The 25,403-nt window shown below is 45.0% G+C and overlaps 1 protein-coding gene across 3 annotated transcripts in view; it reads left to right on the top strand.

The window, feature by feature from the left end:
- Window positions 1–25,403, top strand: part of SNTG1 (syntrophin gamma 1) — a 315,377-nt gene that overhangs the window by 60,121 nt on the left and 229,853 nt on the right. Inside the window, exon 1 of one of the 3 annotated variants that reach the window (XM_072952003.1) lies at window positions 1,631–1,754. The exons of the other annotated variants lie outside the window; for them this stretch is intronic. The gene's annotated coding sequence lies outside the window, so the exon portion shown is untranslated. Of the gene's footprint in view, window positions 1–1,630; window positions 1,755–25,403 lie in introns of those variants that run through there. 3 annotated transcript variants of the gene reach the window in all.

Here is a 25,403-nt window from a genome sequence, read left to right as displayed (position 1 = left end):
ACAGAAAATGTATGCAAGTCAAAGCAACTCAATAATCCCACCAAGGAGAGCAGTGAGTCTTCAGAGGAAAGCTCATCGGTCGCTGAAACGCTCCTTCGTTTCTCAGCAGCTGTATCTGCGTGCTTTTGAAGTTAACAGTTCATAAAACTGACTTCCTTCTCCCTTTTTCCTTCTTCCCTTCCTCCCACATCATATGCTGAGCACAGAAGGTTCTGAGCACTGCAGCCGGCCCTGGGGAGGCTGTCTGGTAACTCAGCATAGTCTCGTCCTCATTTAGACTACGTTTTCCTGGAGGATCAGGAGCTGAAGCACCCAGAGCGAGATGCGCTCTGTGCACAGTGTGATCAGCCCCTCAGTTGTGTCTTCACATCCTCCGGCTCTTTCCCTTTTTCTTCTCTCTTCCTCTGGTGTTTAATTCATCCTGAGGTTGACTTCAGTGTCATGTCACACAGACGGTCTGTCCTGGAGTCTGGACTGAATATCTCCTGCTCGTATTCAGCAGGAGGTAAAGCACACCCAACCTCTGAGCCCGGAATGTAAACGATTCTCATCTGATGAGACCATTAAGTCACGAGTCAAACCTGGAACAGGGAAGATCTTCAGGGACTTTCATATGTTCATTCACTTACAAAACTGCACTCATTCATGGCTGTGCTTTAGAATTTTTGGAAAAATGTATGAAACACATGATGCCCAGGTCCCACGCTAGACCTGTTAAATCGGAATCTCTGATGTTGGGGACTTGGCAGTTGAACTTGTGAGGGTTGCACACTTCCAATCAGGCCTGGGACCTGGCTTGGAGTGATGAGGATTTGCCTTTTGCCTTGTGATGGGTGGGAACTCCGGTTACACCGAGGTTCTCTGAGAAAGGAGGGACTGACTTAGGGTCTGGGTTTTTCCCATTTTTCTGGAGGGTTAAGGCAGAGGTGGCATGCGATGCGAGGAGAAGGACCTGAGGGGGCACAGAAAGCTGACCTGGGCTGGGAGCTGGGTGCAGGCAGCAATGGGGACTTGCCGGACCCGCGTCCCACAGGCAGATTCCCAGGGTCAGCTGTTCGCTACAGCGCAGTGTGGGGATGGTGGTGGGTGCAGAGGGAGAAACGATTCGGAGACCATGGAAGCTCTGCACCTAAGCCTGTGAGGAGACTATGCATCGAATTCACTCAGCGACGAAGGACCTGAGGACACGGCCCGGATCCAAGGGAGCAGGAGGACGAGGGTCAGGATGTAGGGTCAGGTAGCGTGGTCTGACGGCCAGGGTCAGTGCTGTTGGATGACAGCCAGTGTTCTGCTGAATGACCAGTCGCAGCAAACTGACCCCGAGGGCGTGGAACGTGAGTTAATCCCTATGTCTGTCACGCAGAGAGCTGAGAAGTTCAGGGAGAAAGGCTAGGAAGGTAACATCCCGGTTGTGTTTGCAGTGCCTGGGTCGCTGCAGGGAGGCTGGCCTAGGGTGTGAGAGGGCAGCAGGCCTGAGTCAGCTGAATGTGGTCACAAACAGGGACAAGGGTTTCTCTGTTGTTTCCAAGAGATCATTAAAAATATGGGCCTGGTGATCATCACAGGAGGGGGGAAAAACAGAGCAAAACAAAACAGCACTTTACGGGGGAGAGGGGCAAACTGTCACTCAGCATTGCACATTGTGTAACATAGTGAAGAGCTGGAGTGCCAGGTCTAAAAGCAGCGGTGGGAACATTTTAGGCAGCTGAGGGAGTGGATGGAAACAGGCAGGTTTTGGAATATTCTTTGTGAAGGTAAGTGTGGTCGGTGGTTTTCCGCAGTTCTAAGGGAGGACGTTTGCACTGGTCTTTCTGTTTTTTCTACACAGCAAAGGCTTCAAGGCCTTGCTGGGATTGAGTGCCCGCGGTCTGTGATATTACACCATTATGTTCCCGATGGTTTTGTGAAGTAAGTGAGAGATTGTCATGTCTATTTTTTTTCATCTGTTCTCTGTTATTGAATTTTTGTGAACAAGATGTCTTAGAAAGTCTCAGGAATGCTTGACTCATTTCCAGTTCCTTCTTTCGTTGATACAATATTTCTCTCAGTTGTTACGACCTGCCGGGGATTCTGGCTTCCTCTGAAAGGGTCAGATTTGCCTTTGATCATAAAAAGTCTGTGCTCAAGTACCCCAAGCTTTGATTTCTCAAACAGGAAGCCTGCGTTGTCCCAGAGGGCCTGGAAACCTCTGTAATGTGGTGCACTGTTTTACCATGTCAGTAGAAATGTCTTCTTTCAATAACTTCAGGCATCTTTACATGATATCAAAATAGTATTTTAAAACTCTGTTTTCTCTTGCTTGCCTTTCCCTCCATTTCCTTTTTGTTTCTAAAATATTTTAGGTGCTTTCATGTGAAAGAATATTTTTATAAAATCAAACTGTATAATTGTCTATAGACATATTCTACTTAGCTCAGTGAGTATTTTAGATCAAAGTATAAACTTGATAATCTTCCTTATTGTAAAGTATGTGTGTATAATATTCATTGTTAAACGTGAGTCCAAATTACATAGCAGACAACCATGGAAAGTCCTATTGTCCTTAAAACGTGTTGAGAAGGTATTTCAGAAGACAGAAATTCCAGAGTCGTACGGATCGTGCATCATAGTATGGCAGTAAAGGTTCTTCGGCCAATAAATAGAAATTAAACACAGCTAACCAGTGCCAAAAAACTGGATAAACATTGACTAATCTGTTGCGTTCTTCTGCTTCCTCTGCACGACTGGTGAATGGTAATTGATAGCAAGTCTGGAAATAGCTGACTCATCACAGAAATATCTTTACAACCACTCCGGACACCAGTTTCCTCCAACATGTGAAATAAGAGTTGGAACAGAGTGTCATATTTGCTCTAAACCTAGAACAGTATCTTTCCACTACCTAGAATGCCCTTGTCCACTTTTCTGCCTGGTGAGACTCTTACTCACACTTTAAAAGCCAAGACAAATGCCACTTCCTTGGGACGTGTTCCCAGTTCACCAGGATATGTCTGCTAATTTCTCCCCTGTGCTGCTGACCAGACAGTATCAGTGTACCTCTATCACCACACCTTTACCTGGCTTTACCTGCAGTGTGAAGACTCATTTCTCCTTAACTATTGTAAGGTCTTTGAGGCAGGTTTTCAATTTTATTCACTTTGTATATTACTCAAGTGGTTTCCGTTGCAAGTGATAAAAATCCAGTCCTCAAATGGCTTAAGCAGATGAGGAATTAACTGGCTAGTAACTTGCCACTGAAGACCTAGGGGTGGAGCTGGTCCTGGGCTCACCTTCAGCGAGGTCTCAAAGCACACCACAGAGAGGCAGCTCCCTCTCCATCCCTCACCTTCTCTTCTTCCAGGCTGGTTTCTGTATGAGGCCAGCTCTCCCCTCACAGCGGTAAGGGGGTGTCAGCTCTACAGCTTCACAAATCAAACAGCAGTAGACTTGGAGAAGTGCAGTTTTAGAAAGTCCTATTTAAGTCCTGAGATTCACCTGGAAATGGGAGGAAGTCCACCTCTAAGTTATTAGTGTAGAAGGTGAAGATGATCTAACTGGGCCCTGTGCCGCATGTTTGGACCCATGGGACCACCTTCAGGCTATGCAGAATGAGCACCACAGAAGGCTCCAGGAAAACTCTAGGGCTGTTGACAGATAAGAGGACATGGGTGCTGGGCAGGACACAATGAAGACGAGCCGTTGTGTCTGCATACCTTACCCAGGCTAGAGCCTCAAGAGCACAGCTCGGGGTGAAGACATAAAGTACACTGAATATAGGAAAAACAAATGAAAAAAGGATAGCAAGATAGCGCTCCTAGAGTCAAGACCTTTTCTAAAATCATGCTCCTCGGGGCTTCACTTAAGAACAAGTGTATTAAAAATGCTCAAAGCTAATAAAAGTTGACCAGCGCTCATAAGAATGTTCCTGGACCAAATAATGTATTTTTCAAAATAAAATTTTAGTTTCTCTTGAGTACGAATGAGAACAGTGGCTTGGATAATCAAAAAAAAGTTGATAATTAGAAAATTTTTTTCTTAATTTGCAGTTAGAGAAAAAGTAGATTATATATTTTTCTTCTTAAATGTGCTTTACTGAAGGTGATATTTTTGTTTTCCTTGAATGTTCTCTGGCTGATGGGTCCCTGAAGAATGGTGGAGGGTAGCAAGGAGATAACTGGCTCTTTTTTAATTTTAAAATTTATCTTCTGTTTAATGGTCTCTGGAAGCTTCAGTGTAATTTTAATTAAAACATAAAATTCAACTTGAGTAAAAAGAATGGTGTGGCAGGAACTCAGCCAGGAGGCCAACAGCAATGACAAAACATAAAATCTGTCACATAGGGACCCCTGGTCAAGATAGAAAACTCTTCTGTCCTTTTTCCTACTCTAAGAAAATACCAGAGCGTGCGTTCCTTGCTGGGGCACTTGCTGGTGTTGTAGTTGTGACCACCTGCCTTCACTGCTGTTTCATGCCCTTCGGCTTTCTGAGGGCAAAGCCCTGCCCCCCGTCTTCAGTGTCCCATCCTTTACCCAAGGCACGTCCTGAGCGAGGAGGTGTCAGTGTCCAGAGAAGGCACGTCCTGAGCGAGGAGGTGTCAGTGTCCAGCGAAGAGACGTATGGGCCCTAAACAAGAGGCTCGTTGCAGTCAGTGAAGGAGCTGTCAACAAGCTAAGCCATTACGATTGAGGGGGTTTATGGAGACCACCGTGGCAACCACGGACATAGCGCGCAGGTCCCTGACGTGGGGGCGCGATGACGCGGGCCACATCTGCCCTACCTCGCACCTGTCTGTGCCCCGCACCTGTCTCTCTGCTCCACAGCTGTGTGTCCTACGGCTGCTCGCAGCGGCGGGTGACTGTGTATGGGTGATTGTAGGCAGGCCCGTTTCTGGAAGGCGTGGGATTCCTCTGACGGCGGTCTTGGGCTCGAGGCCCCTGACAGCCCTCCAGACTATCCGCAGCCTGCATGGCGGTCTAGGAAGCGTCCCTCAGTCTTCCCTCCTCTTCGCTTGTTCAGCTTTGCATCGTGGTCTCTTGGACCAGACTTCCTGAACCTCATCTCCATTTTCTCACAGATATTTCTGCTAACGAAATTCTTGTGTGTTATTTGTATCTCAGAGTACCTGGACTGACACAGTCCTGCTACATTGACAAATAATTTTATTATTTAACAACCTGTTTGGAGGATGATATTCCTGTGTGAGATTCGATAAATGCAAAGATAAAAGACAGTTAATACTCCTGGGGAAATCTTACTGTATTGAGAGGAAGAGTAATTAATTGCAATACAGGAAAGTTGTTCTGATTTATGTAATACGGATTTATCACAAAGGGAGGAGGATGTGATTAGTGGAAATGCATCAATGGGTAGAGTTGAAGGAGGAGCCTGAATATCAGAGAATATGAACAAGTCATCTGCATGGAGACAATCACTCAAATATAGATCCTAGTTGGGGAGCAAACACCCCCAATTATTAGGGCCAACCACGGGCAGGCAGTTGTTAATCGTCCACCAGAGAGGTCTGAGAATCCCTCCCAGCTTGGAGGTTTTGTTAAAACTCAGCAGGTCTGGGACAAAGCCTGAGACCATACATATTTTCAGTAATGGTTGTCCTGAGATATGATTTCCATACCATCAAATTGCTCTTTGAAGTGTACAGTTTGGTTGTCTTTAACATGTTCACAGAGTTGTGCAATCTTCTCTAGGATATAACAAATTCATCGTGCAGACCTTGCATCAAATAGCAAAGTGCTAAGTCTGGCCAGCTCATTATCCCACCTTGAATAGTTTGTGTAAAGCCAAGAGAAGGGAAAACTAAAACCCCACGTGGCTCTGGCTTCACGGCAGGCCTGCTCTTCAGTCCTGCTTGAGGTTTCTCCCTACAGTTTTCACCGAGATTTGGGGAAACCTGGAAAGAGGGTTAAGTGAGAAGTTCAGGAAGTTTGCTCAGAGGAGGCAAAATGGGTTGAGTTTGAAGATGGGAGAGATATCAGTCGGGTTTGGTTATTAACCCTGGCGAAAGCATTACACACCACGATGCTGTGATGTGAGAGAACATGGTCTCTTTAAGGCCTGCAAGAGGCTCCGCACATCTGTGATGAAAAGTCTGGAGACGGTAAACTGAGACGAAAGTGAACTGTGACCAAGTCTTGGAAAGCCCATGTTCCATCCAGGAGTTTGGGTTTTATCTAAAGATGATGAAGAGCCATGCAACAATGTTAAACCACAAAGAAACATGATTAATAGCCATTGTAGAAAGGCCATTCTGGCAAAAGGTTTGAAGATCAATTTGAAAAAAAATTGAAGATGTTTGTAAGTAAACCAACCAGAGAGATTGTCCAGCAACCAAAGCAATAATTGTTAAGGTCCCAGATAATTCATTTTCAATTAGATTGAGAAGTGAAACACAAGGTAGAAAGATGGATAGAGTTTTGGGAAGATTCAGATGAAAGATGTAGAAATGGGGGCCTCTGATGCAAGCCGAGATTTAGCTCCCGTGACTCTGAGAATGCTGAGCACTTTGCCTGAGCGGGGCAAAGGGAGAGGGAAGGTGTTTGTTTGTATATCTGACTTCCATTTAGCTGTAGGGCTTGGGAGTTTAGGATGTGAGGCTTGAAGAACAGTTTGAGTGTTGTCTAGCTGTTTGCTGAAATCATGGTGTGTCTGAGACTGCCTGGCTGGGGAGTGGGACAGCTTCAGCATTTGGAAAGGGGCCTGAGCTAGAAAGCCGGCTTACGGAAACGAAAGGGGAGGGCTGTGAGCGAGGAGAAGGATCATGGAACTGAGCTGTGGGTCAGCTCGGGGGAGGAAGCGTTAACAAGGGGGGTGCTGCCTTGCGGCCCCGGCCCCGTGCCCTGGCCTGTGCAGCTCAGGCCTGGAAACTTCCTGCTGGGGGTGGTATTGAGGAAGTCTCTGCAGGCTACGTGGAGTGCAGGTCAGGTAGCATGTCGCCAAAGAGGTGACACCCTGCTGTTGAGCTTGTGGCGCTGCACTGAGTTGTGTGAGCCCGCACAGCGCTGTGGGGAAGACCGAAGATGGCGGGTTATGGCTGTGTGCGTTACTGCTGATGTGCGTGGTGGTGATGTCCCCTTAGCACTCGCAGGAGAACATGGAACAATGTTGCACCGAGATAGATATTTTTCCTGTTGGGTGCCTCTAAATAAAGGTCAAGTGGAAAAAATTCTGAACAAAGATTAAAATCACGCATTTTGTTTTTTAAAATACCTCCTTTGTGAGTGAGTTTTCCTTTTTAATGAACCCTGTTTTTTCTTATTCTCCAAGTGAGACATTTGTAGTAAGGGTCAAAAGAGGTAATCCATGCAGGTTACTGTGAAATGTAGAAAGTCATGTAGCACTGTGAATGATTGCCCTAATTACCATGACCTAAATCTAAGAAACAACTCCTTGAATGACAAGAATTTTTAAGGACAAAAGAACTCTAGTCAAGTTACAGAAGTTGCACTGTGATTTATTTTACCATTTTTAGTTTTCACACAGAAATACAGTTTAGTTATGTTGTGTGATGGACCGAGTGTTTGTGTATGTCTAAATTTCATGTGTTGAAACTCTATCCAGTGTGATGACTTTGAGAGGTGGACCTCTGGGAGGTAGTTAGGGATTAGCGCCCTTGTAAGAAGAGGCCCTAGACAGCCAGCTCGCCATCCTACCTCAGTGAGAAGCCAGCCGTCTGCAACCGAGAAGAGCGCTCTCACTAAACCTGACCAGGCTGGCACCCTGCTCTCAGACTTCCAGCCTCCAAAACTGTGAGAAATAATCTGTTTTTTAACTTGGATGAACAAGTTTATTTGGAGAAACATACATAACTGACCTAAAAAACTTCAATAGAAGGATAAATTTTAAAACCACGTAAAAGGCCATCTCTATAAAGTGATTTCCCAGGACCACGTACGAGACGTAACCTCACCTGACCCCAGCCTCACTGGCAGGGGCTCAGTAAGCTGGGCTGCATGCCCCTCCCCCCAGCAAGCTTAGTCCGGGGGTTATTAGAGTGCAAACTCCACCAGGAAAGGAACTCTGATCTTGTTTCCTCTTCGTAGAGAAAACTTAACCTAGTTATGAGACCAGCCACACCAGGGAAATGTTTACAAGCCACTCACTCTCTGGTGCTTCATTTCAGCATCCCAAACGGACACACTGCCTCACCAAGGTCAGGCAGCTAAAAGCTGGCAGAGTCCAGTCAGATTCCAATTTCTACCCACGCCAACATTCATCTCACTCAACCATCCTTCTTGAAAGGTTCAATTTGAGGGTTAGAGTAAATGGAATAGAAAAACAGTAACCTAATCTAATTGTGAAGGGTTTCATCAGAGTTTTTAAATTATAAAAGCTCGAGTTTGTTCCACTGAATTTTTCCACCATGATTTAACTCTGGAAATTTCTGAGCTTCTATAAAACAGAAAAGAGGGACAGAAGAGGCGAGTACAGTTGTGAAGGGGGCCATGGCGATTTATCAGTGTGGACCACTCAGATGAGGCTGCTCTCCAAGTGAATACAGGCTCTTCCTGGGTTTATACCACAATTACTCAAGTCGTACTGGAAACTGAATTGTAGAATGAGGTGTTTCCAAGTGAGTGGGACAATTGTCATTTGTCCATAATATGCCCACTGTCAGTGGAAAGCATACAATGTGCATTAAAGGTGGTAAGATACGATCACATGTTTATGGGCCAGAATGGAAGACTTACATTTAAAAATAGGGCCTTCCTTTTTTGTGTTTTGGAAAGAATAGCCGTTTATGCATAAGCCTGGCTTTGCTTTCAGAGCGGTGCGCGGAGAGAAGAAGGCTGGGTGGGCTGGCCCACAGGTGTGGGGCGGGTTGCACTGACTCTGCCCGAGCCTGCCGCCATATTCCAAGTGGTCGTTCGAGATCCGTGCAGTGACCACGTTTCCTCAGGCGTTTACGTATGAGGGTGAAGGGAACAGCAGCAGTTGCTCAGAGCAGCAGCATGGAAACCCCTGCAGGAAAACAGGAAACGCTGAATTCTCACCAAAACTTGCTTGAATTGCTGATGCACTATTCAGCTAAACGTTACCTGTATATATAATTATGAATTTGCTGTACTTCAGGTGGAAAATTATTTTCTACCAGGACCCAACAGTTTCCAACAAATGTGGTGTTACCAGAAGTTTGAAGTTGAAATAATCTTTCTCATTGCCTGTTTTTAGAGTGGTGTAAATCATATTCACAATCACAAAGTTTTTTTTTTCTTTTTAGGATTTCTTAGTTCCAAAGATAAATTATGACTTGATGACAAGAAGCATCCTTTCTTTTCTCAGTCAATTTTGTAGGCAAGAATAGTCTTAAGTAGTGTATACTTATATATACTTCACTAAGTAGAAAGAAACGATTCTTTTAATTTTAATCTTAAGAGAATTTCCACCTGTTAAGAATTTTTGCAGTTTCCAGAGTCCAAAGAAGCTCTTATGTAAGGCACGTGTTTGTTTTAAATGTGCTGTACTTTGTTCAAGCTTGTTTATGCCACAGTTTTTGTTTCAGTGATTGTCCTTGTAAACGTGTATATGAATTTTATATGAATATTTTGTTTGGGGTAAATTTTAAGTGTTGGTGTGTGAACGCCTTCTGCATTTCCCCGATCCTGTGATTGTCGTTATTTTTCTATGGGAGTAGGCATTTCAGATTAATTAAAACATAACAGTGACCCCAGGCAAGGCTAGGAGAGAGAGAGGTTCATCTTCGTTGTCTCCTGATGCTCTTTGAAGTTATTTTCATGATTTCAACATCTTTCCAGTGAGCTCAGAATATTTCTACTGATTTGATCTTGCTGGTGAGGAAGAGGCTGTGTGCCAAGCTGATTTACCCTGGAGAATCTGAGGGACACATGTTCCTCCCGGAGGACTGCGTTTCAAGGGAGAGTCAGATAACCCTCCTCACTGTGGGGGGGAAGCGTGCGCTTGGGAGTCATTTCCGAGTGAGCTCTTCCTCATGTGTGACCATGAACGAGTTACTTCTTTGAGCCTCAGTTCTTGTTTATAAATCATCACGTGACTCAGAGAGATTTAGCATAATCCATGCATTCGTCTATGCCTCAGGGACTGTGCTTGGTTTTGGAGAGCCTGTGGAACGAAAGTCCATTTTCACACAGAATTCATGCTTTGACGAAGGAGATGAGTATTCACGACAGCTTCAATAATAGTGACCAAACTGCACGGATGTCCGTTTGTGGGGCGTGTGTAGTAAAGCACACACGCACATGACAAAGGTCGCATAGGTGTTTTGGAGCTGTTAACACTTTACACCAAGTGTTAAATGTACACAGAATGGCTTTACATGAAATGAGTGACTGCGCTGAAAGAGACACGTCTTAAATGGCAGAATGTCGGACTCTGTTACCCGCATGGGTGACACTCAGGAACAGGCAGGCGTCCGTTCGCACTCCAGTGCTGACGGCAGTCTCCACCTCGCGGGCAGGTTTCTGCAGCTGACTTTGAGAGCTGAGTAGTTCTCTTGTCTTCTGAACAGAGCTCAGATATTTTTTACATTATAAACGGCGTCTGTTGCTGAAACGTGCACGCACAGACTATAGCACAGGAACCAGAGTTTTTGGTTAATTGAGAACATTGGTTAAAAAGAAGGGGAGTCTTTAAAAATGACATATTCTCCCAGATATATTAACACCAAATTGTAACTGCATATTGTCTTGCAATTTCACAGTCAGGCCAAGGTGTTTTCTCTGCTCATGGGCTTGCTGGCCACGGTCTGTTTTCTTTCCCTTGCATATGGCACCTGGTTTGCATTTTCTATGCTGCATTTCCATTTTCAGGACTTTTTAGGGTAATAATATTTAAATTTTTCTAAAGCAATCTAAATAGAGTCTCCTTTATATATCCAGTTGTCTTTAATTTTGGTAACATTTTTGTTTGACAATTCACCTTGATTATATCTATCCAAACATTTACAGATTTCATGTATTTTGAGATAGATACTTCAAAAATTTACATATGTTTTCCAATATTATTTTAGTAATTGCAGTAACAAGCTACACAGGAATGAACGGATTTAGAGACAAACACAGCTGACCAACTAATGGAACCAAAATAAGAGTTTTTGACCAGCAGGAGAGAAGTGCACAGGCATCCTGTGGCCTGTTGACAGCGCATGGACCACCAAGGCCAGTCTGTACCAGAAAGGGCTTCACCCTAAGTCAGGACAACTTCAGAACTTCAACTTCACTCATTGTTAGTTTTGAAGGCAAAACTAACAATGTCCATTAAAATAATTTTCCTTAAATGCCCTGTAATATTTTCACCTTCTAAATACCTTTGCCTCTTATGAAAGTTTCTAAAGACTGTCATAACTTGCCCCCCTAAACAGAGTAACTCTGCCCCTCCTTCTATATTTTATTTGGATTCTGTGCAGAATATCAGCAGCATGGATGGATAGAGAGATAGATAGTCAGACAGACAAATGAGAGGTGGATGGAGAGATGGATGAGAGATAAACTATGGGTGGATGGATAGACAGACAAGAGATAGATAATAGGTAACAGCTGATAGATGATAGACTATAGATGGATGGATAGATGATAGGTAGATAGATGAACTGATAAACACATGATGGATGTATGTGTAGATGGATGGATGGATGGAAGAGAGATTTGCACCCATAGATGTCATTTAAAGGTCAGGTTTTTAATTTGTTTTTAAACATTTCACTTTTATTAGTTTGTTATTTTCAGTAACTCTACCATTAATGCACTCATTTTACTTAAGATTTAGGAGTAAATTTCCTCAAAGCTTATTTTAAAGGCTAAAGTAACTTAAATTAGTAATCATGGTTTTAACAAGAAAGATTCACGTAGGAGTTGTAAGAATCAAATGAGTCTATGTTTAAAATATTTAGTTTTAGCACTTCATAAATAATTTCCCTTGATAAATGCTAATTACCTTGTCTTTGCCTGGGATGTTCCCAAAGCCATACTTTACATGGTGAATCACCGTCCATTCCACTGATCGCATCCAAGCTACGTAAGGTCTTACACTAAATATTAGCACAGACGAGATTCCAGATTATGGCGAGGTGCCTTCCCGTGGGTCACACAGACCCTGCCTTGCAGAGTTTATGTCCTCAAGTGCTTGGGCCAATACCATGGACTCACTAAATAGAACTCTGTTAAAAGGCTCTGAAACAAAATAGAGCTTCTTATTTTAAAAAAATCAAGGCACTGTTATTTATTTGACTTGACATACTGGATAAAGTCATGCTGCCTTCAGGAGAGCAGAAGGAAGAAATGTCACAAAATGCAGGACAGGTGATATTCTGGTATGTCAGAGGACAGGTGACGGCTGTTGGAGTAGTAGTAGTGTACGTTTGTCATGCTAGCACTGATTTTATATGAAATTGACATTGATTTGAGGTTTTTTTAAAAAACAATAGGAAAGAAAGGTGGAAAAAAGATTATAAAAATGATATTCTATAGTAAGCAGGATTTCTATTGTTTTAAAAAAAGTCTATGAAGGGAGAAAAGCAAGCTAAGATCTATAAACAAAATAACAAAAATGTGATTTGGTAGTTTATTTTTGTAACTTTATTAAAGCTAAAATTACTTTATATATTTCTGTAACATTTATTGAATTTTGTTGAAAACCTCCTATGTGCCAGGCCTTTTGTTAACTTATGGGGGATTCTAGTCTGAGCAAGTATTTCTGATTTTCGTTATATCCAATACACTGCTCAGGGAAACTCACCATAAAAGAACCGTGGTCCACTTTTAGGTAGGAGTCTGGAGGAGGCTTTGGACATATCAGAGGCTTGAGGACTTTTGCAGGTGTGGGCTGGCGTCTGCAGCATCTTAGCATCCACTCCGCACACATGCATGGTCAGAGAAGGGGGTATAACGGACTTCAGGGAGTCCCATTGAGAAAGGGGAGGGACCCTCCTCGGGTGCTCTGTGCAGCTGTGTACGAGGCCAGCTGCTCCCAAGGACATCAGACACACTCCCTGCTCCTGGGCCTGGGGCCTGTGCCCCTCTCCTGAAAGGTCAGAGGACTCGACCCACAGCACACTGGGAATGCAGGGGGAAGATCCACCCCGGAACTTCAAGTGTCTTTCATTCAGGAAGACCCAAAAGTCTAACACTCACGCCTGTTCCCAAACCACACTTGTGCCCGCTCCCCCGAGCAGTGCAGCCAGTCTGCTGACCTGGGGTTGGGTGAAGGGAAGAGCAGTGTTTATCGCAGGCACCCAGCAAGGAGTGGGGCAGTCAGTGCTCAAAAGACCTAAATTCCCAGGTGGACTTCAGGTAAGCGTTTTTAAAGACAGGGGGAGGGACTCCCTGATGGGTCAGTGGTCAAGTAACAGGGCAATGTCACAGGGGTCACCATCATCAGTCGTCAGGCTCCAGCTCGTTTGGGCCCAAGCAGGTAGCCTCTTCCATCCAGTGGGGGTTTTAGTGTCTGTAAAACAGCTCAGGAGTGTGGGTCAGACACTGTCATCTGCGTCCTCCAGGGAGGAACCGAGGATTCTGTGACTCTGCTGTATGGCTGGTCTATTGTTTAAACTGTCACCAGTTCCCCTGGCCCAACTGCTGTCCTTCTTCATTACGTCTTCTTCTAGTCATTAACACCTGAACCAGCCTTTTGTGACCATGGGAGGCCCGGGTGGCGAAGGCTTTTCTACAAACAAGAGATGGACAGAGGAACTGGTGAGGGGCGATCTGTCCTGGGACGGTCCCACAGGGTCCTGCTTGGCTGTGTGCCCCCCAGTGTGAATAGGCAAAGACTCAGTGGTGCCAGCAGGCCATTGATATCCAACGTGATGAGAACCTCCAAACAGATGCAGCTGCTCCTCACAGGCAGGTTTCTGATGTTCTGTAGAAAACCACATTGCCATAAACTGGCAGGGACTGCCAAACCACAAATGCAGGAGCCGGAATCAGGAGCCTCAGTGGGGAGCACGAAGCATGGAGAAACGATTCTGGGACTGCCCGTTCACCTGCCTTCACTGATGCTCATTTGGGGCAGGAGTTTTCCACTTACGTCTTGCAGTTTTTAATGAATGTCCATGTGTGTGTCAGTTAGGATTGTACTCAGTCTTATAGAGAAAACCTACCACGACTGCTTCAGTAAAAGAACTCAGTTGCCCTAGTTCAGCAGGAGTTCCAGGTGCAGGCAGCAGCATGCGATCAGCAGCCACCCTCAGTCTTCCTTCCCGCTTTGCGTCTCTGGGCAGCTCATGTTCGGGCCACCCCTGAACGCAGCTGGGTGCACAATCTGCCCGAGCTCAGACAAGCTCTTCATCCTCCCTGGGCGTCTCCAAGCTGAGCACTTCCAGCCCCTCCAGCAGGCACCGAAACCTGAAAGAGCGGGGATGTTGCGGAGTGGGACTTAACGGTCCTGGGGCCACCCTGGCTCCTGCAAGGCGGCCTTGTCCCTTAAGCCCTGGGGCTAGCAGTTAACAGGCAGCGAATATATGGTATTTGTTGATTCACATTTTGGCTTTCCCGTATCTTGGTTTGAAGTACGAGGCTTACTGCACCCTGGGCACTTTTGGGGGCCGCAGCAAGCAGGACTCTCGATAGTATTTACCTTGTGTCTCAGCCTCAGGCCCCCTGTCTCTGGTTTGCACACGCGGGCTTACCCCAAGCCCCAGTTCCAGTATCAGCTTAGTTTTCTGAGCCTCGAGTCCCACCCTGGTCCACTTCATTACATTTTCCCCTCTGGGTCTCTGACTCAGGCCCTGCTGGTACTCGCGGCAGAGGTGGGAAGTGCTTTGGGGGCCACCAGCTGCTACTGGACAGGCTTGTGCATTGGGGCACGGATGGAAGTAACTTGGCCAGGTCTCCCTTTGCCACCTGGTGGAGAGCTGCTGTCGCAAACAGTGGAGGCAGCACACTGTGCCCATTTGTGACTGGGGTAGCTGGGGCTTCGAACTGGGGCTGGGATTCCTGCCAGCACCCCGCATGGGGCACAGACACGGGGTAGCCAGGGTTCCCCAGGGCCTGTGGGTCAGACAGCCCCTGGGGCAGCTCGCAGGGACGGGACCCCCACCAGAGCCCACTGAGCGTGAGTGGGCTGGGGCTGCCGCAGGTCTCTGCTGGGCTCCCCTTTCCTGGCCCATGGTCTAGAAAAGCTTTGTTTTCCTTCTGGCAACGCCTATGGGTCCCTGACCCCAGTTCAACCACAGGAGGTAAAAGAAAGCCCAGGAAATGTGCCACACTCGGCTCCCCGGCCCTGAGCTCTCTAGCCAGTCCACGTTCTCTCTCCCCCAGATTTCAGAGTCCTTTAATCCCTTTCTGTGGAATAATTTCTGGGTATTTAGTTTTAGTTTGTGGGAAGAAGCAAAAGGAAAGTGACTTTACACTGCCTTGTTCTGGGACCAGAACAAGTGTAGCTTTTGAAATGTCTTCATCCTAATAATATATATTTATTTAGTATTTTCCAACACTTGAAGCTAGTTCACATATGTAAACCGGATAGCGCTCGCATCACCAGGAGCCGTGAGGTAGCCATGTCTGCGCTAACGCCGGGCACGGAGCCGTGGGAGTGGCCCTGTCCCTGCCCCTCTTGCCTGACGGGGGTTATTGAGGGCTCTGAACACTGAGGCTGCCAGTGTCCTTGCACAAAGCCCATGTTTAACAAAATCACCTTGGATATTCTTCACGGTGTATTTATGCCAGAGTCAACATGGGAAACGTCTTTAAGCCCCAGTTAACATCGGACGGCCTGAACTCGTGTCCTGACTTCAGTGAGGAAGGGAGACTCTGGGATCTGTGCTCCGGGCTCCAGTTCCCCGTGCGCTTTGAAGGTTTTGGTCTCTGATAGGATCGCCTGTGGCCAAGCATGTTTGTTGCACAGAATTTTGGTTCAAAAGGAATCAAGTGTCCATCATCCTAGCCTAGTTCTGAGGTCATATAAAAAATGCCTTGTGCAGCATTATAAAAGGAGAATTTTTAAATAATTTACTAGCTCATGGCAGTGAACAGACTTAAGTCTGTTCACACGTCTTTTTAACCCTTTGTGAGCTATGTCCCATTTTTATCCCTATTTTATGTTAAAATAATGTACAAATAGATTAGTGACCTCCAATTGCTGCTAACTGTCAGAATAAGGATGCTGGATTCCAGACTCCATGATCTGACCCCCAAAAGTAACACGGTCTCACGTTCACACTTTACAAGTGACTTTTTCTATTTCATATGATACCGTGACTCTGTGAAGCAGGATTTATTTCACTCTGACATGCCTGGCTCTGTCTCCTCATTTGCAGATCAAGAAGAGTACATTAGCTGACACTCCCAAAATCAGGTCTAGCTAAAATTGGTTCTCCTTCCTGACTCCCACTGCCTCTGGCTTTTCTTTAACTCCGCTCTTGGGTCTTTCATGTCTGTGACTCTTAGCTTGTCCTTCCGTTTACTTTGCTTGTAATTGTTAAGAACCATTAGCTTTGTGCTGGAAGGACCTATGTGCATAAGATAAAGTTCTTACCCACTTCTGCATCCTCAGTCATTGCCCACCCCATTCTGAGCTGATGAATTAAGAGGAAATTTGAAAACACACTGCCTTAGTATGCATGCACTTGGCTTGCCTGTTGGATGCATGCCTGTGTGAAGTTGTGTTTTAAGGGTCTGTCTGTTCCTCCTGTCGGTTATGTTAGTTTGTTATTATGCCAGAAGTGTTTTATTTTAAACTCACTTTCTGTGAGCATTTAACTATGAGGCTTATGATGACTGGATTGTTGCTCTTATTTCTTTGCCGATGCAGAAGTCATATTTCAATAGCTTCTTGGGTTTTATTCTGTTCATTCTGAAAATTTACATATGACTATCTGATCAAGTTATTAGCAGAATAATTTTCAGAACTATGAAAGAGAGAGTCACAAAATATTTCAGCATTTTAAGTAGAAAAATTTGTATTTCACTTATAGAAGACCAGGGTTTCTGAACGCTTAGAATTTTTTTTCTAGGACTCATTTTCTCAGTGGAGAATGAGGCATAGAGTAGCACGAAAAATATTATATTTGATAATTTTATCATTAAGGTTAATATTGTAGAGCACTTTTTAAATAATACTGGAGCCAACATATTCTATTCTTTCTGCCTGACAAATTTCTAGTCACTCAGGTGAATTAGAAATTTGCCATTGTTTCATATATGCATAAAAATATTCAAATACCTTTTAAGACATTATTTCCAGAATGTGTGTGGATAATTAGGATGTGTTATAACATGAAAACAGTTTAACCAAAAAACAGATGAAATGTATTAATGTAACTTTAGAGTCAATCCAACATTATATTCCAGCATATCATAAAATACATAACCTAAACTTATTTATGCTATGTGATCAAAATACATGTGATTATTCAGATTTTCAGAGCATTTTGGAAAAATAAGATAGGAAGAACTATTCCTTGTCCAAGACTGATTCATAATATCAGTATATGGCATATTTTTCCTCCTTTTCCTTGTAGAGAATGTACAATGTCAGGTCTGATTCACACTCAGGAAGGCACCACCGTCCTGGAGGAGACCAGGACCTTGTTATGGGGGAGATGCCACGCTCACACCTCTCTGCAAAGCCCTGTTCTTTGGATTTCTGTCTGAATTCTACAATTCACTTTTAAGAAATAATTTTTCCAAAATATTTTCCGAATAATTAAAAAAATCATTCAGCACCACTGGTATGGCTCTCACTGAACCCAGCGCACCCTCAGCTGCCCTCTGCAGGTTGTTGAGTTTAGCTAACCTCCCTGTTGCCACCAGACTGTAGCAGGAAGTCTCTCCAATCACAGGAGGCCTCAGGGCGAGGAGGAAGGCCACGTCTCCCTTAGGCACGTCTGTTTTCCTCTTAATATCAGATCTGAAGCAGGGCTACATTTTGGTCTTGCCTCCCAACCTGATAAGTGCTGGTTCAATGTGTGATTAGAAAATGGAGGCGTGCCAGGTACACCACGGCTGGGTGGGAGCTGGGAGAGTTGGTGGCGGAGAGGGAGGGAGACCCGGCCACCCGGGAGGGTTCAGTCCAGGTGTTCTCAGGTGGAACTTACCATGAAGCCCTCACTGGCTTTTATTGTTCAAATTTATGGTTTAAAAATAACCCATTTGAGAATCAGTGGTATCACTGGTGAGGGTGCACATCGGCAACTGGAAAATGCGATGGCGGCACGTCGGCATTTCCTGCTGTTCAGGCCATGAGGCTTTGAGTCACTAGGGCCCAATGGCAGCAGTTTCCACTCAGGAGAAACCGTGCTCCCCGAAGCAGCAACAGTTTATTTTATGTCCTCAGTTCTTCATTACATTTATCATAATTTCTAAAACTTTATTTCAAATAAATATTTAGGAAAGTGATAATAACGTGAATTAAGATTTGTTCACGATCAAGTGCTGCTCTCAGTGCTTTTCATGCTCTGTAAGTATAGACCCCGGTAATCCTTGTGCTGTCCCTTCATGGTGGTGCGGTGGCACTGTTGCCGTCTCTACTTTACGTAGAAGAAGAGAGAAGCAGGCAGATCTCACCTGGTCTGTCCAGGCCACGTAGCAGGTCTCTGAGCCGGATTCATGAGGCAGCAGGGGAGAGCTCAGTTCACCCGCTCCATGAGCTCCGGAGAATCCTGAGAAGTTTGGAAGGAAAATCAAGAGCCTTTTGTCTGAAGACAAGCATTTGTTTTCTTTTCCAGTTACATAAATACTGGTTTTTCAAATGACGAAAGTGTCAGTTTTTCTAAAGAGGTAGACATAAAACTATGCTCATTTTGAAAACAAAAATTGACTTCTTTACTTGAAAAGAATTGGAATCAGAATAATGAAATCTCGCGCCCCGGGTCCTCGTCTTGAGTTGAGATGGACTGGGTTCTGGCTGAGTGAAGAGCTCTACCTCAAAGCTGCTCAGGAAAAAGGGGGACCATGTGGGCTCCTGAAAATGAGTGAAGAGTTAAAGCCCCAAACAGCTGGGCCTCAGAAACACCTGGGACCAAAAAACTACTGCTGGAACCGTTTTCCATAGATTCTGTGTGATTTTCTCTCTTAGGTTTGCCTTTCTCTCTCTTGCTCGCTTTCTCTATGTGATAGGAAGACATAACCTATGAATATGCCCGATTCTTTATTTTATCACTGCTACCCCAGGGAGAAGACTGATCCTCAGCTACAATTTAAAGCGTTTGAGGAAAGCTCTGTGGCCTCCTTGCGGTGTGCAGGAGTCTCAGAGGCATGGCTGTGCTCACAGGCGCCATTTGGGTGAGGCTGGTGCCAGAACCAGTGCTGGGGAGCAGACTGGACCCTGAGATTGCCTCAGCGTCCAGCAGAAAGTCGTGCGGCAGCGGCAAGAACGTCGGACTGGAGAGTTAAAGAAACGGTGATTCAAGTCCAGGAACAAGGACTCCTGGCTCGGGGATTCGAGTCTCTTATTAAACCCCTTTCACGGCATTTCGTTCATCTGAAAAATGTGTGAGAATTAAGTGAGGTGCTATGTAAGCAAATAATACTGGCTGGCTGTCATTTTCTGCCTAAGCCCTCGTGTTGATTCAGTCCATGCAACAGTTAATGCTGTAAATACGGTTAATATTCCCCTTCAAATGAGAAACGGAACCAGAGGGACATTGAGCACGCCGGTCTGTGCTCGTACTTGGTGGACAAATCAAACTGAGCCAGACGTCGAAGGGACACTGTTTGCTGGATTTATCTGATCTAAGAACATGGGGATGTCTTCTGTTTTTACGGCCAATAAATAGACACTTGTGACGTACGCAAAGGATAGCGTCTCAGGACCATTACTTCCACACGTGAGTGCCTCCAAATAAAGTCACAGCATCTTCCAGCAGAGCCAGAAATGCTGTACTGGAGGAGTGACCACGTCCAGTGTCTGCCTTGACTCTGCCGTTTATTATTTTTGTGAACTTAGGCAAATTACGATCTTTGAGTCTCAGTCCCCACATCTGTAAAATAAAACACTGGAGCTAGATTGTGTCTAAAGCCCCTTGCAGTTCTGATGTTCCTAGCTCTACACACAGTGCACAGACACCGAGCACATTGCAGGGAAGGCAAGCTCGTCAGTGCAGCAGCGTCGACGAAATTTTATACACAAGTAGAAAAACAGTTTTAAAGGAACCTGCAGGAAACAACGTCTCTGCGCTTTGGGGAGGAATGGAGGCTGCCAGATTGGTGTGAGAAGTACCATGATTCAGTCAAATAAATATTATTAATTTACTTGAGTTGTACTGTGCAGAGTATTTTAGAATAATTAGATGCTGGATTTCTCCAAGATTTGAAACAGGAGATTATGACTATACCAAAAAGAATAGTTTGAGTTTTAAATCATAAAAATAGCACAGTTTTTGAGCTTAAAAGCAAATAAGAAGGAAGCACAAATGCAGGAAGCCAAGCGTGTTTATCTTGAGTCTAAATCTCAAGTTTATGTTTGTGGGCGGGGAAGTGAACAGGAGGGTGTGTTTGGTGGTAAAGCTACTGAGTGGACCTGCCCTCCAGGGGGCTGTCAGCAGTCAGGCGTGCCCAGCCTCCACCTCCACGCCAGGAACACGCCCAGCTTTCTGAGCCGAGGTCTCCTCTGCCACAGACACGCACCTTGCAGGCTGTGCACTATTTTTCAGACTCTAATCCTCGCCCTCTTTGGATAAATATGAAAAAACACAACAATTTGGCCATAGACACGTGCTTGGTCACGTGCACCCTGTCTCCCTTGATCTTTACTCATTTTGCAAAGCATAGTCAACGGGCAGACACTTTCCACTCATTCCAGGCAGCAGGTCCAGGATGCTCCCATGTGAGAGGGGCTGGGGATGGGAAGGTAGCGGGGAGGGAGCGAGGTACATCTGGAACTACAGGGGGCCTGTGGGGAAGGGAGGAGTGGAGAGGCTGTGTGGGCGCTGTCAGGAGGTAGGTCCCAGCCCCGCCGTCTACACTGTGCTGGGCTGCTTGGATGTCATCTTCAGGGTAATTGGTAGAACTTGAAGGCTTTTGAACAGGGAATGATATTTTAAAAACAAATTTATTTTTATTGAAGTCTGTTTGATTTAACATGTTGTATTAATTTCAGGTGTACAGCAAAGTGATTCAGTTTTATATATACATATTTTTTCAGATTCTTTTCTGAATTATAGGTTATTACAAGATATTGAATATTGATCCCTGTGCTATACAGCAGGTCCTTCTTGTTTATCTTTTTTGTAGATAGTAGTATGTATCTGCTAATCCCAAACTCCTGATTTAGCCCCTCCTCTTCCCCTTTGGTAACTGTAAGTGTGTTTTCTGTGTCCCTGAGTCTGTTTTGTGAACAGGTTCATCTGCATCATTGTTTAGATTCCACATGTAAATAACATTATATTTTAGAAAGATTGTTCTGGCTACCTTGTGAGGAAGTAATAGGAAGGGTGAGACTGGAAACAGAGGACCGATGAGGAAACGGCTGGTACGCTCCTGGCAGGGGCCACGGCTGCACGGGGGAGGGCAGCAGAAATCAGGACAGGAAGGTGCATTTGGACGCACTAATGATTAGATAATGGAGAGCAGGGAGAAAGGGGAAGACAGCCCAGAGACTGTCTGGTAGAATGCAGGACCACTGCTTCCCTTCGTAGGAAACTGACTTGTATGTGCCTCCGCAGGGATAGATGGGGCTCTGATTTCTTTGCTTATAAGATGGGACGGCAGTACATTTATTTAACACATGCTTATTGAGTGTCTATTATGTGCTAAACACGAACATGCCAGGGATTCAAGCAGCTCGTAACTTCTAGCGTTGTGGTAAAGATTAAAGAGCTCTGCGGAAGCACGTGGCAAAATAAGGTCTTTAATACTGAATGTGAAAATTAGATCCCTGGGGTGCGAGGTCTCAGAGTCATTCACTGCGGAAGCGACGTACTCCCAAGGAGTCATGAAGCTCATCAAAACCCTAATTTTGCAGTGTTCATGTAGGCACTGCAGAGGCTTTGGGAAGAAGGGCAGTCGACTGGTGCACTGACTGCTGCTCGGAGCTCCCCCACAGCCGCATCACTGTACAGAAGCACTGATACTCCAGTCGTCAGAAAACGACAACTTTAAGAGAAATGAACGTGTTTGCTGGTTTCAGTGTTTGTAAAAGGAGAGAGTAGGATGAGGAACAGGTCTTGTGTGGCTCTTGTGGCTCCTAGCAAGCCCACGTGTGCAAGAGCAAGGATGCGAGGCCGTCATACCCAGCTGCATAGTCTCTGCGGTTGATCCCCTCCTGCCGACAACTTTAAGAGACCAGGTGTTAGGAGGACCTCGGTGTTAAGAAAGCCGAAGCGAGTCTTTCATCATATTCCTTCTACATGACGGAACGTCAGATTGCTGAGAGATTCCTGCGACAGGTTCCCCTCTGTCCTGTGGTCCCTTCCCTAGGCTGAAATGGTATAAAGGAGGGGGCTTCACTGAGGACGTGTCTTGCTCAGGGACGGAGACACGGCCCAGATGCTCGCAGGTCAGAGCCGAGGGCGGGATGCTGAGGTCTGAGTGCGGATCCGGAAGGAGGGAGCTAGGGTGTAGGCTCTGGCTCGGGTGTGCGCTCCTCTCTAAGGGCATCTGCAAAATGAATGCTGAACGTGTTTTTTCATAACAGTGAAAATTCTCTTTGGATTTCTTTCGGTTGGCAAAAACAGGCACTAATGTAGGTCTTTCCTAAAAATGATGTGGCATAAAGCAAGCTTTCAAAAATCTGGGGATTCTGCATTAATTCTTATGATGTTCGTGTAAAAACTTTCTCTCAGAACAACATTTACCTCTTACACTGTCTGTGTTGTCTTGTTTTGGTACTTCCTAGGAAGTAGTGCTATCAAGGAAACCAGGGGAAGAGACACTTTCAGTTTCTTTTTTTTTCCCTTAGCATTAGGAAAAAACCCTGCAGTTTTGAGCTAAATTGTAGCCCCCAACCCTAGCCCCAAATCCCCAGATTCGTATGTTGAGGTCCCACCCACCAGTAGGTCAGAATGAAGACAGAGTTTCTGAAGAGGTACGTAAACCACAATGGGGTCATTGGGCGGCCCTGCCCAGTAGGACCGGGTCCTTACAGGAGGAGATCAGGACACGGCCACCCAGAGGGAAGGCCTCGTTCAGACGCGGAGAAGACCGCCACCTACAAGCCAAGGAGGGCGGCCCCCACAGAAACCAGCCCTGCAGGCACACTGACCTCCGAGCTCTGACCTCCTCAGCCAGAAGGAAACGACCTTCTGTTGTGAGCCACCCAGTCCGCGGTGCTTTGCTCTGGCGGCCCCAATCCCTTCTTAGCTCCTGAAGCGTCTCTCCTGAAGGGCGGACGTAACAACTACATGAGTAGGTATTTCTCACTGACTGTGTGAAACAGCATGAGATGCTTCTGAAGCATAAAAATCATTATGAACTTTAAAGTATATGTTAGGCCAACAGATATCCAAAAACAAGATGCTCAGGGGCCTCACGTGAATGCAACAGACACAGGAGCTTTCTTTTAACCATCTACTTGTAGATACTGATCCAGATGCAAATCACTGCTTAATAAGGCAGAAAATTATCCCATTTACATGCCAACTTGCCTCCAGGGGGCTTCCCCTCCTTCCGTTTGTGCTGGGCAGTGGCGGAGAAAATTGTTGCCAAATTCCTGAAGAAATTGCCCTCTGCATTTAAGCTTATTGTTAAAATTACAGTGTTCAGTTGAAGAAAGTATACAAGTGAGATTTATTCTTAAAGATGGGATTCAATACTTCATAGAATTTTCCAAGTATTTTCTTAGCCAAAGGGTTTATAACTGGATTGCAGCTTCTTCTTGCTGATACGTAGTTGCTTGCTCTGAACACATTATCTCATTTTCATGGCGTACAGTCTCATAAATGGTACCATAAAATAATTGCTCACCTACTGAGCCATCTACAGCCACACGTGAAAGCGCTCAGTATTGCCGTCACAGAGCAAGAGTCCAGCTGCTCGTGCTTGGAAGGCTAACGTTCATAAAGGAGACCATGTATTTAAGAAGTAAACTGGGCGTATGTTCTTCATTTTTCTTTATTGAAGTCTAGTCAATTTACAGTGCTGTGCCAATTTCTGGTGTACAGCACAACAGTTCATACATGTACACATTTGTTTTCAAATTCTTTTGCATTATAGGTTAGTACAAGACATTGGAACATAGTTCCCTGTGCTACCATATTATACAGTATTTGTCTTGGTCTAACTTACTTCTCTTAAGATGACGATCTCTAGGTCCATCCATGTTGCTACAAATGGCATTATTATATTCTTTTTATGGCTGAGTAGTATTCCATTGTGAAAATATACCACAGCTTCTTTATCCAGTCATCTGTCAGTGGACATTTAGGCTGTTTCCATGTCTTGGCTACTGTAAATAGTGCTGCTATGAACACTGGGGTGCAGGTGTCTTTTTAAATTAAAGTTCTATCTGGATATATGCCCAAGAGTGGGATTGCTGGATCATATTCTAAGTCTATTTTTAGTTTATTGGGGAATCTCCATACTGTCCTCCATAGTGGCTGCACCAAACTGCATTCCCACCAACAGTGTAGGAGGGTCCCCTTTTCTCCACACCCTCTCCAGCATTTATCATTTATGGACTTTTTAATGATGTCCATTCTGTCTGGTGTGAGGTGAGACTTCTTTGTAGTTTTGATTTGCATTTCTCTGATAATTAGTGATATTGAGCATTTTTTCATGTGCCTGTTGGCCATTTGTATGTCTTCACTGGAGAATTGCTTGTTTAGGTCTTCTGCCCAATTTTGAACATATGTTCTTTTAATGTCAGGAACTCAGTAATCAATTTCTTCCTCAAAGTGTGAAATTCAGTCTTAACTAAGAACCTAAGCCCCCATTTGAAGCAATTACATGTGAAGTTCTAAATATAGTTATCCCTATCTCTTGTTTTTTTCCATCCTCAAAACAGCCTCAAATGGCTTAATCGCTACATGAAAATGCATTAACTAAACTGAGGGAGAAGGTTAATTTGGTTCAGTATCATTATCCTTTATTCTTTGTTTCCTTAAATAAGCATCAAGTTTTTTTTTCTTTCTTTATCACTGTGTGTCACATAGTAATCACTCAAGTATTTAATTAGTGTCTCCAAAGTTTAAGTATATAGTATTAGAAAATAAGTTTTTCAGTGAAAAGCACAGAAAATACAAAGTTTTTTGGTTTCACTGAGACAAGTGCTGTGTTATGCTGTGGAATCACTCCCTGAACTCGGTGCTATGCTGGTGCTGTGGGAAGAGATAAGCCGTCCACTCAGACTCGAGGCTGGTCTGATAGAAGGGTGTCCCGGGTGATGAGCCGCATCCTTGGCGCACACCGTGCTGGCACTACGAGCCTGGGGCAAGGGTGTGGGCACCCTTGTTGGCCCACAAGATGCCCATCCTGCGACAGCCTGGGAAACCGAGCTGGGAGCTCCGTGCCCACCGCACACGTGCTGTGTTCCCCATGCAGCCTGTATGCTCGGAGCTC

This window comes from Vicugna pacos, chromosome 29 (genome assembly GCF_048564905.1).
Source record: "Vicugna pacos chromosome 29, VicPac4, whole genome shotgun sequence".
Taxonomy (NCBI): domain Eukaryota; kingdom Metazoa; phylum Chordata; class Mammalia; order Artiodactyla; family Camelidae; genus Vicugna; species Vicugna pacos.
This window is presented reverse-complemented; position numbering and strand designations above follow the sequence as displayed.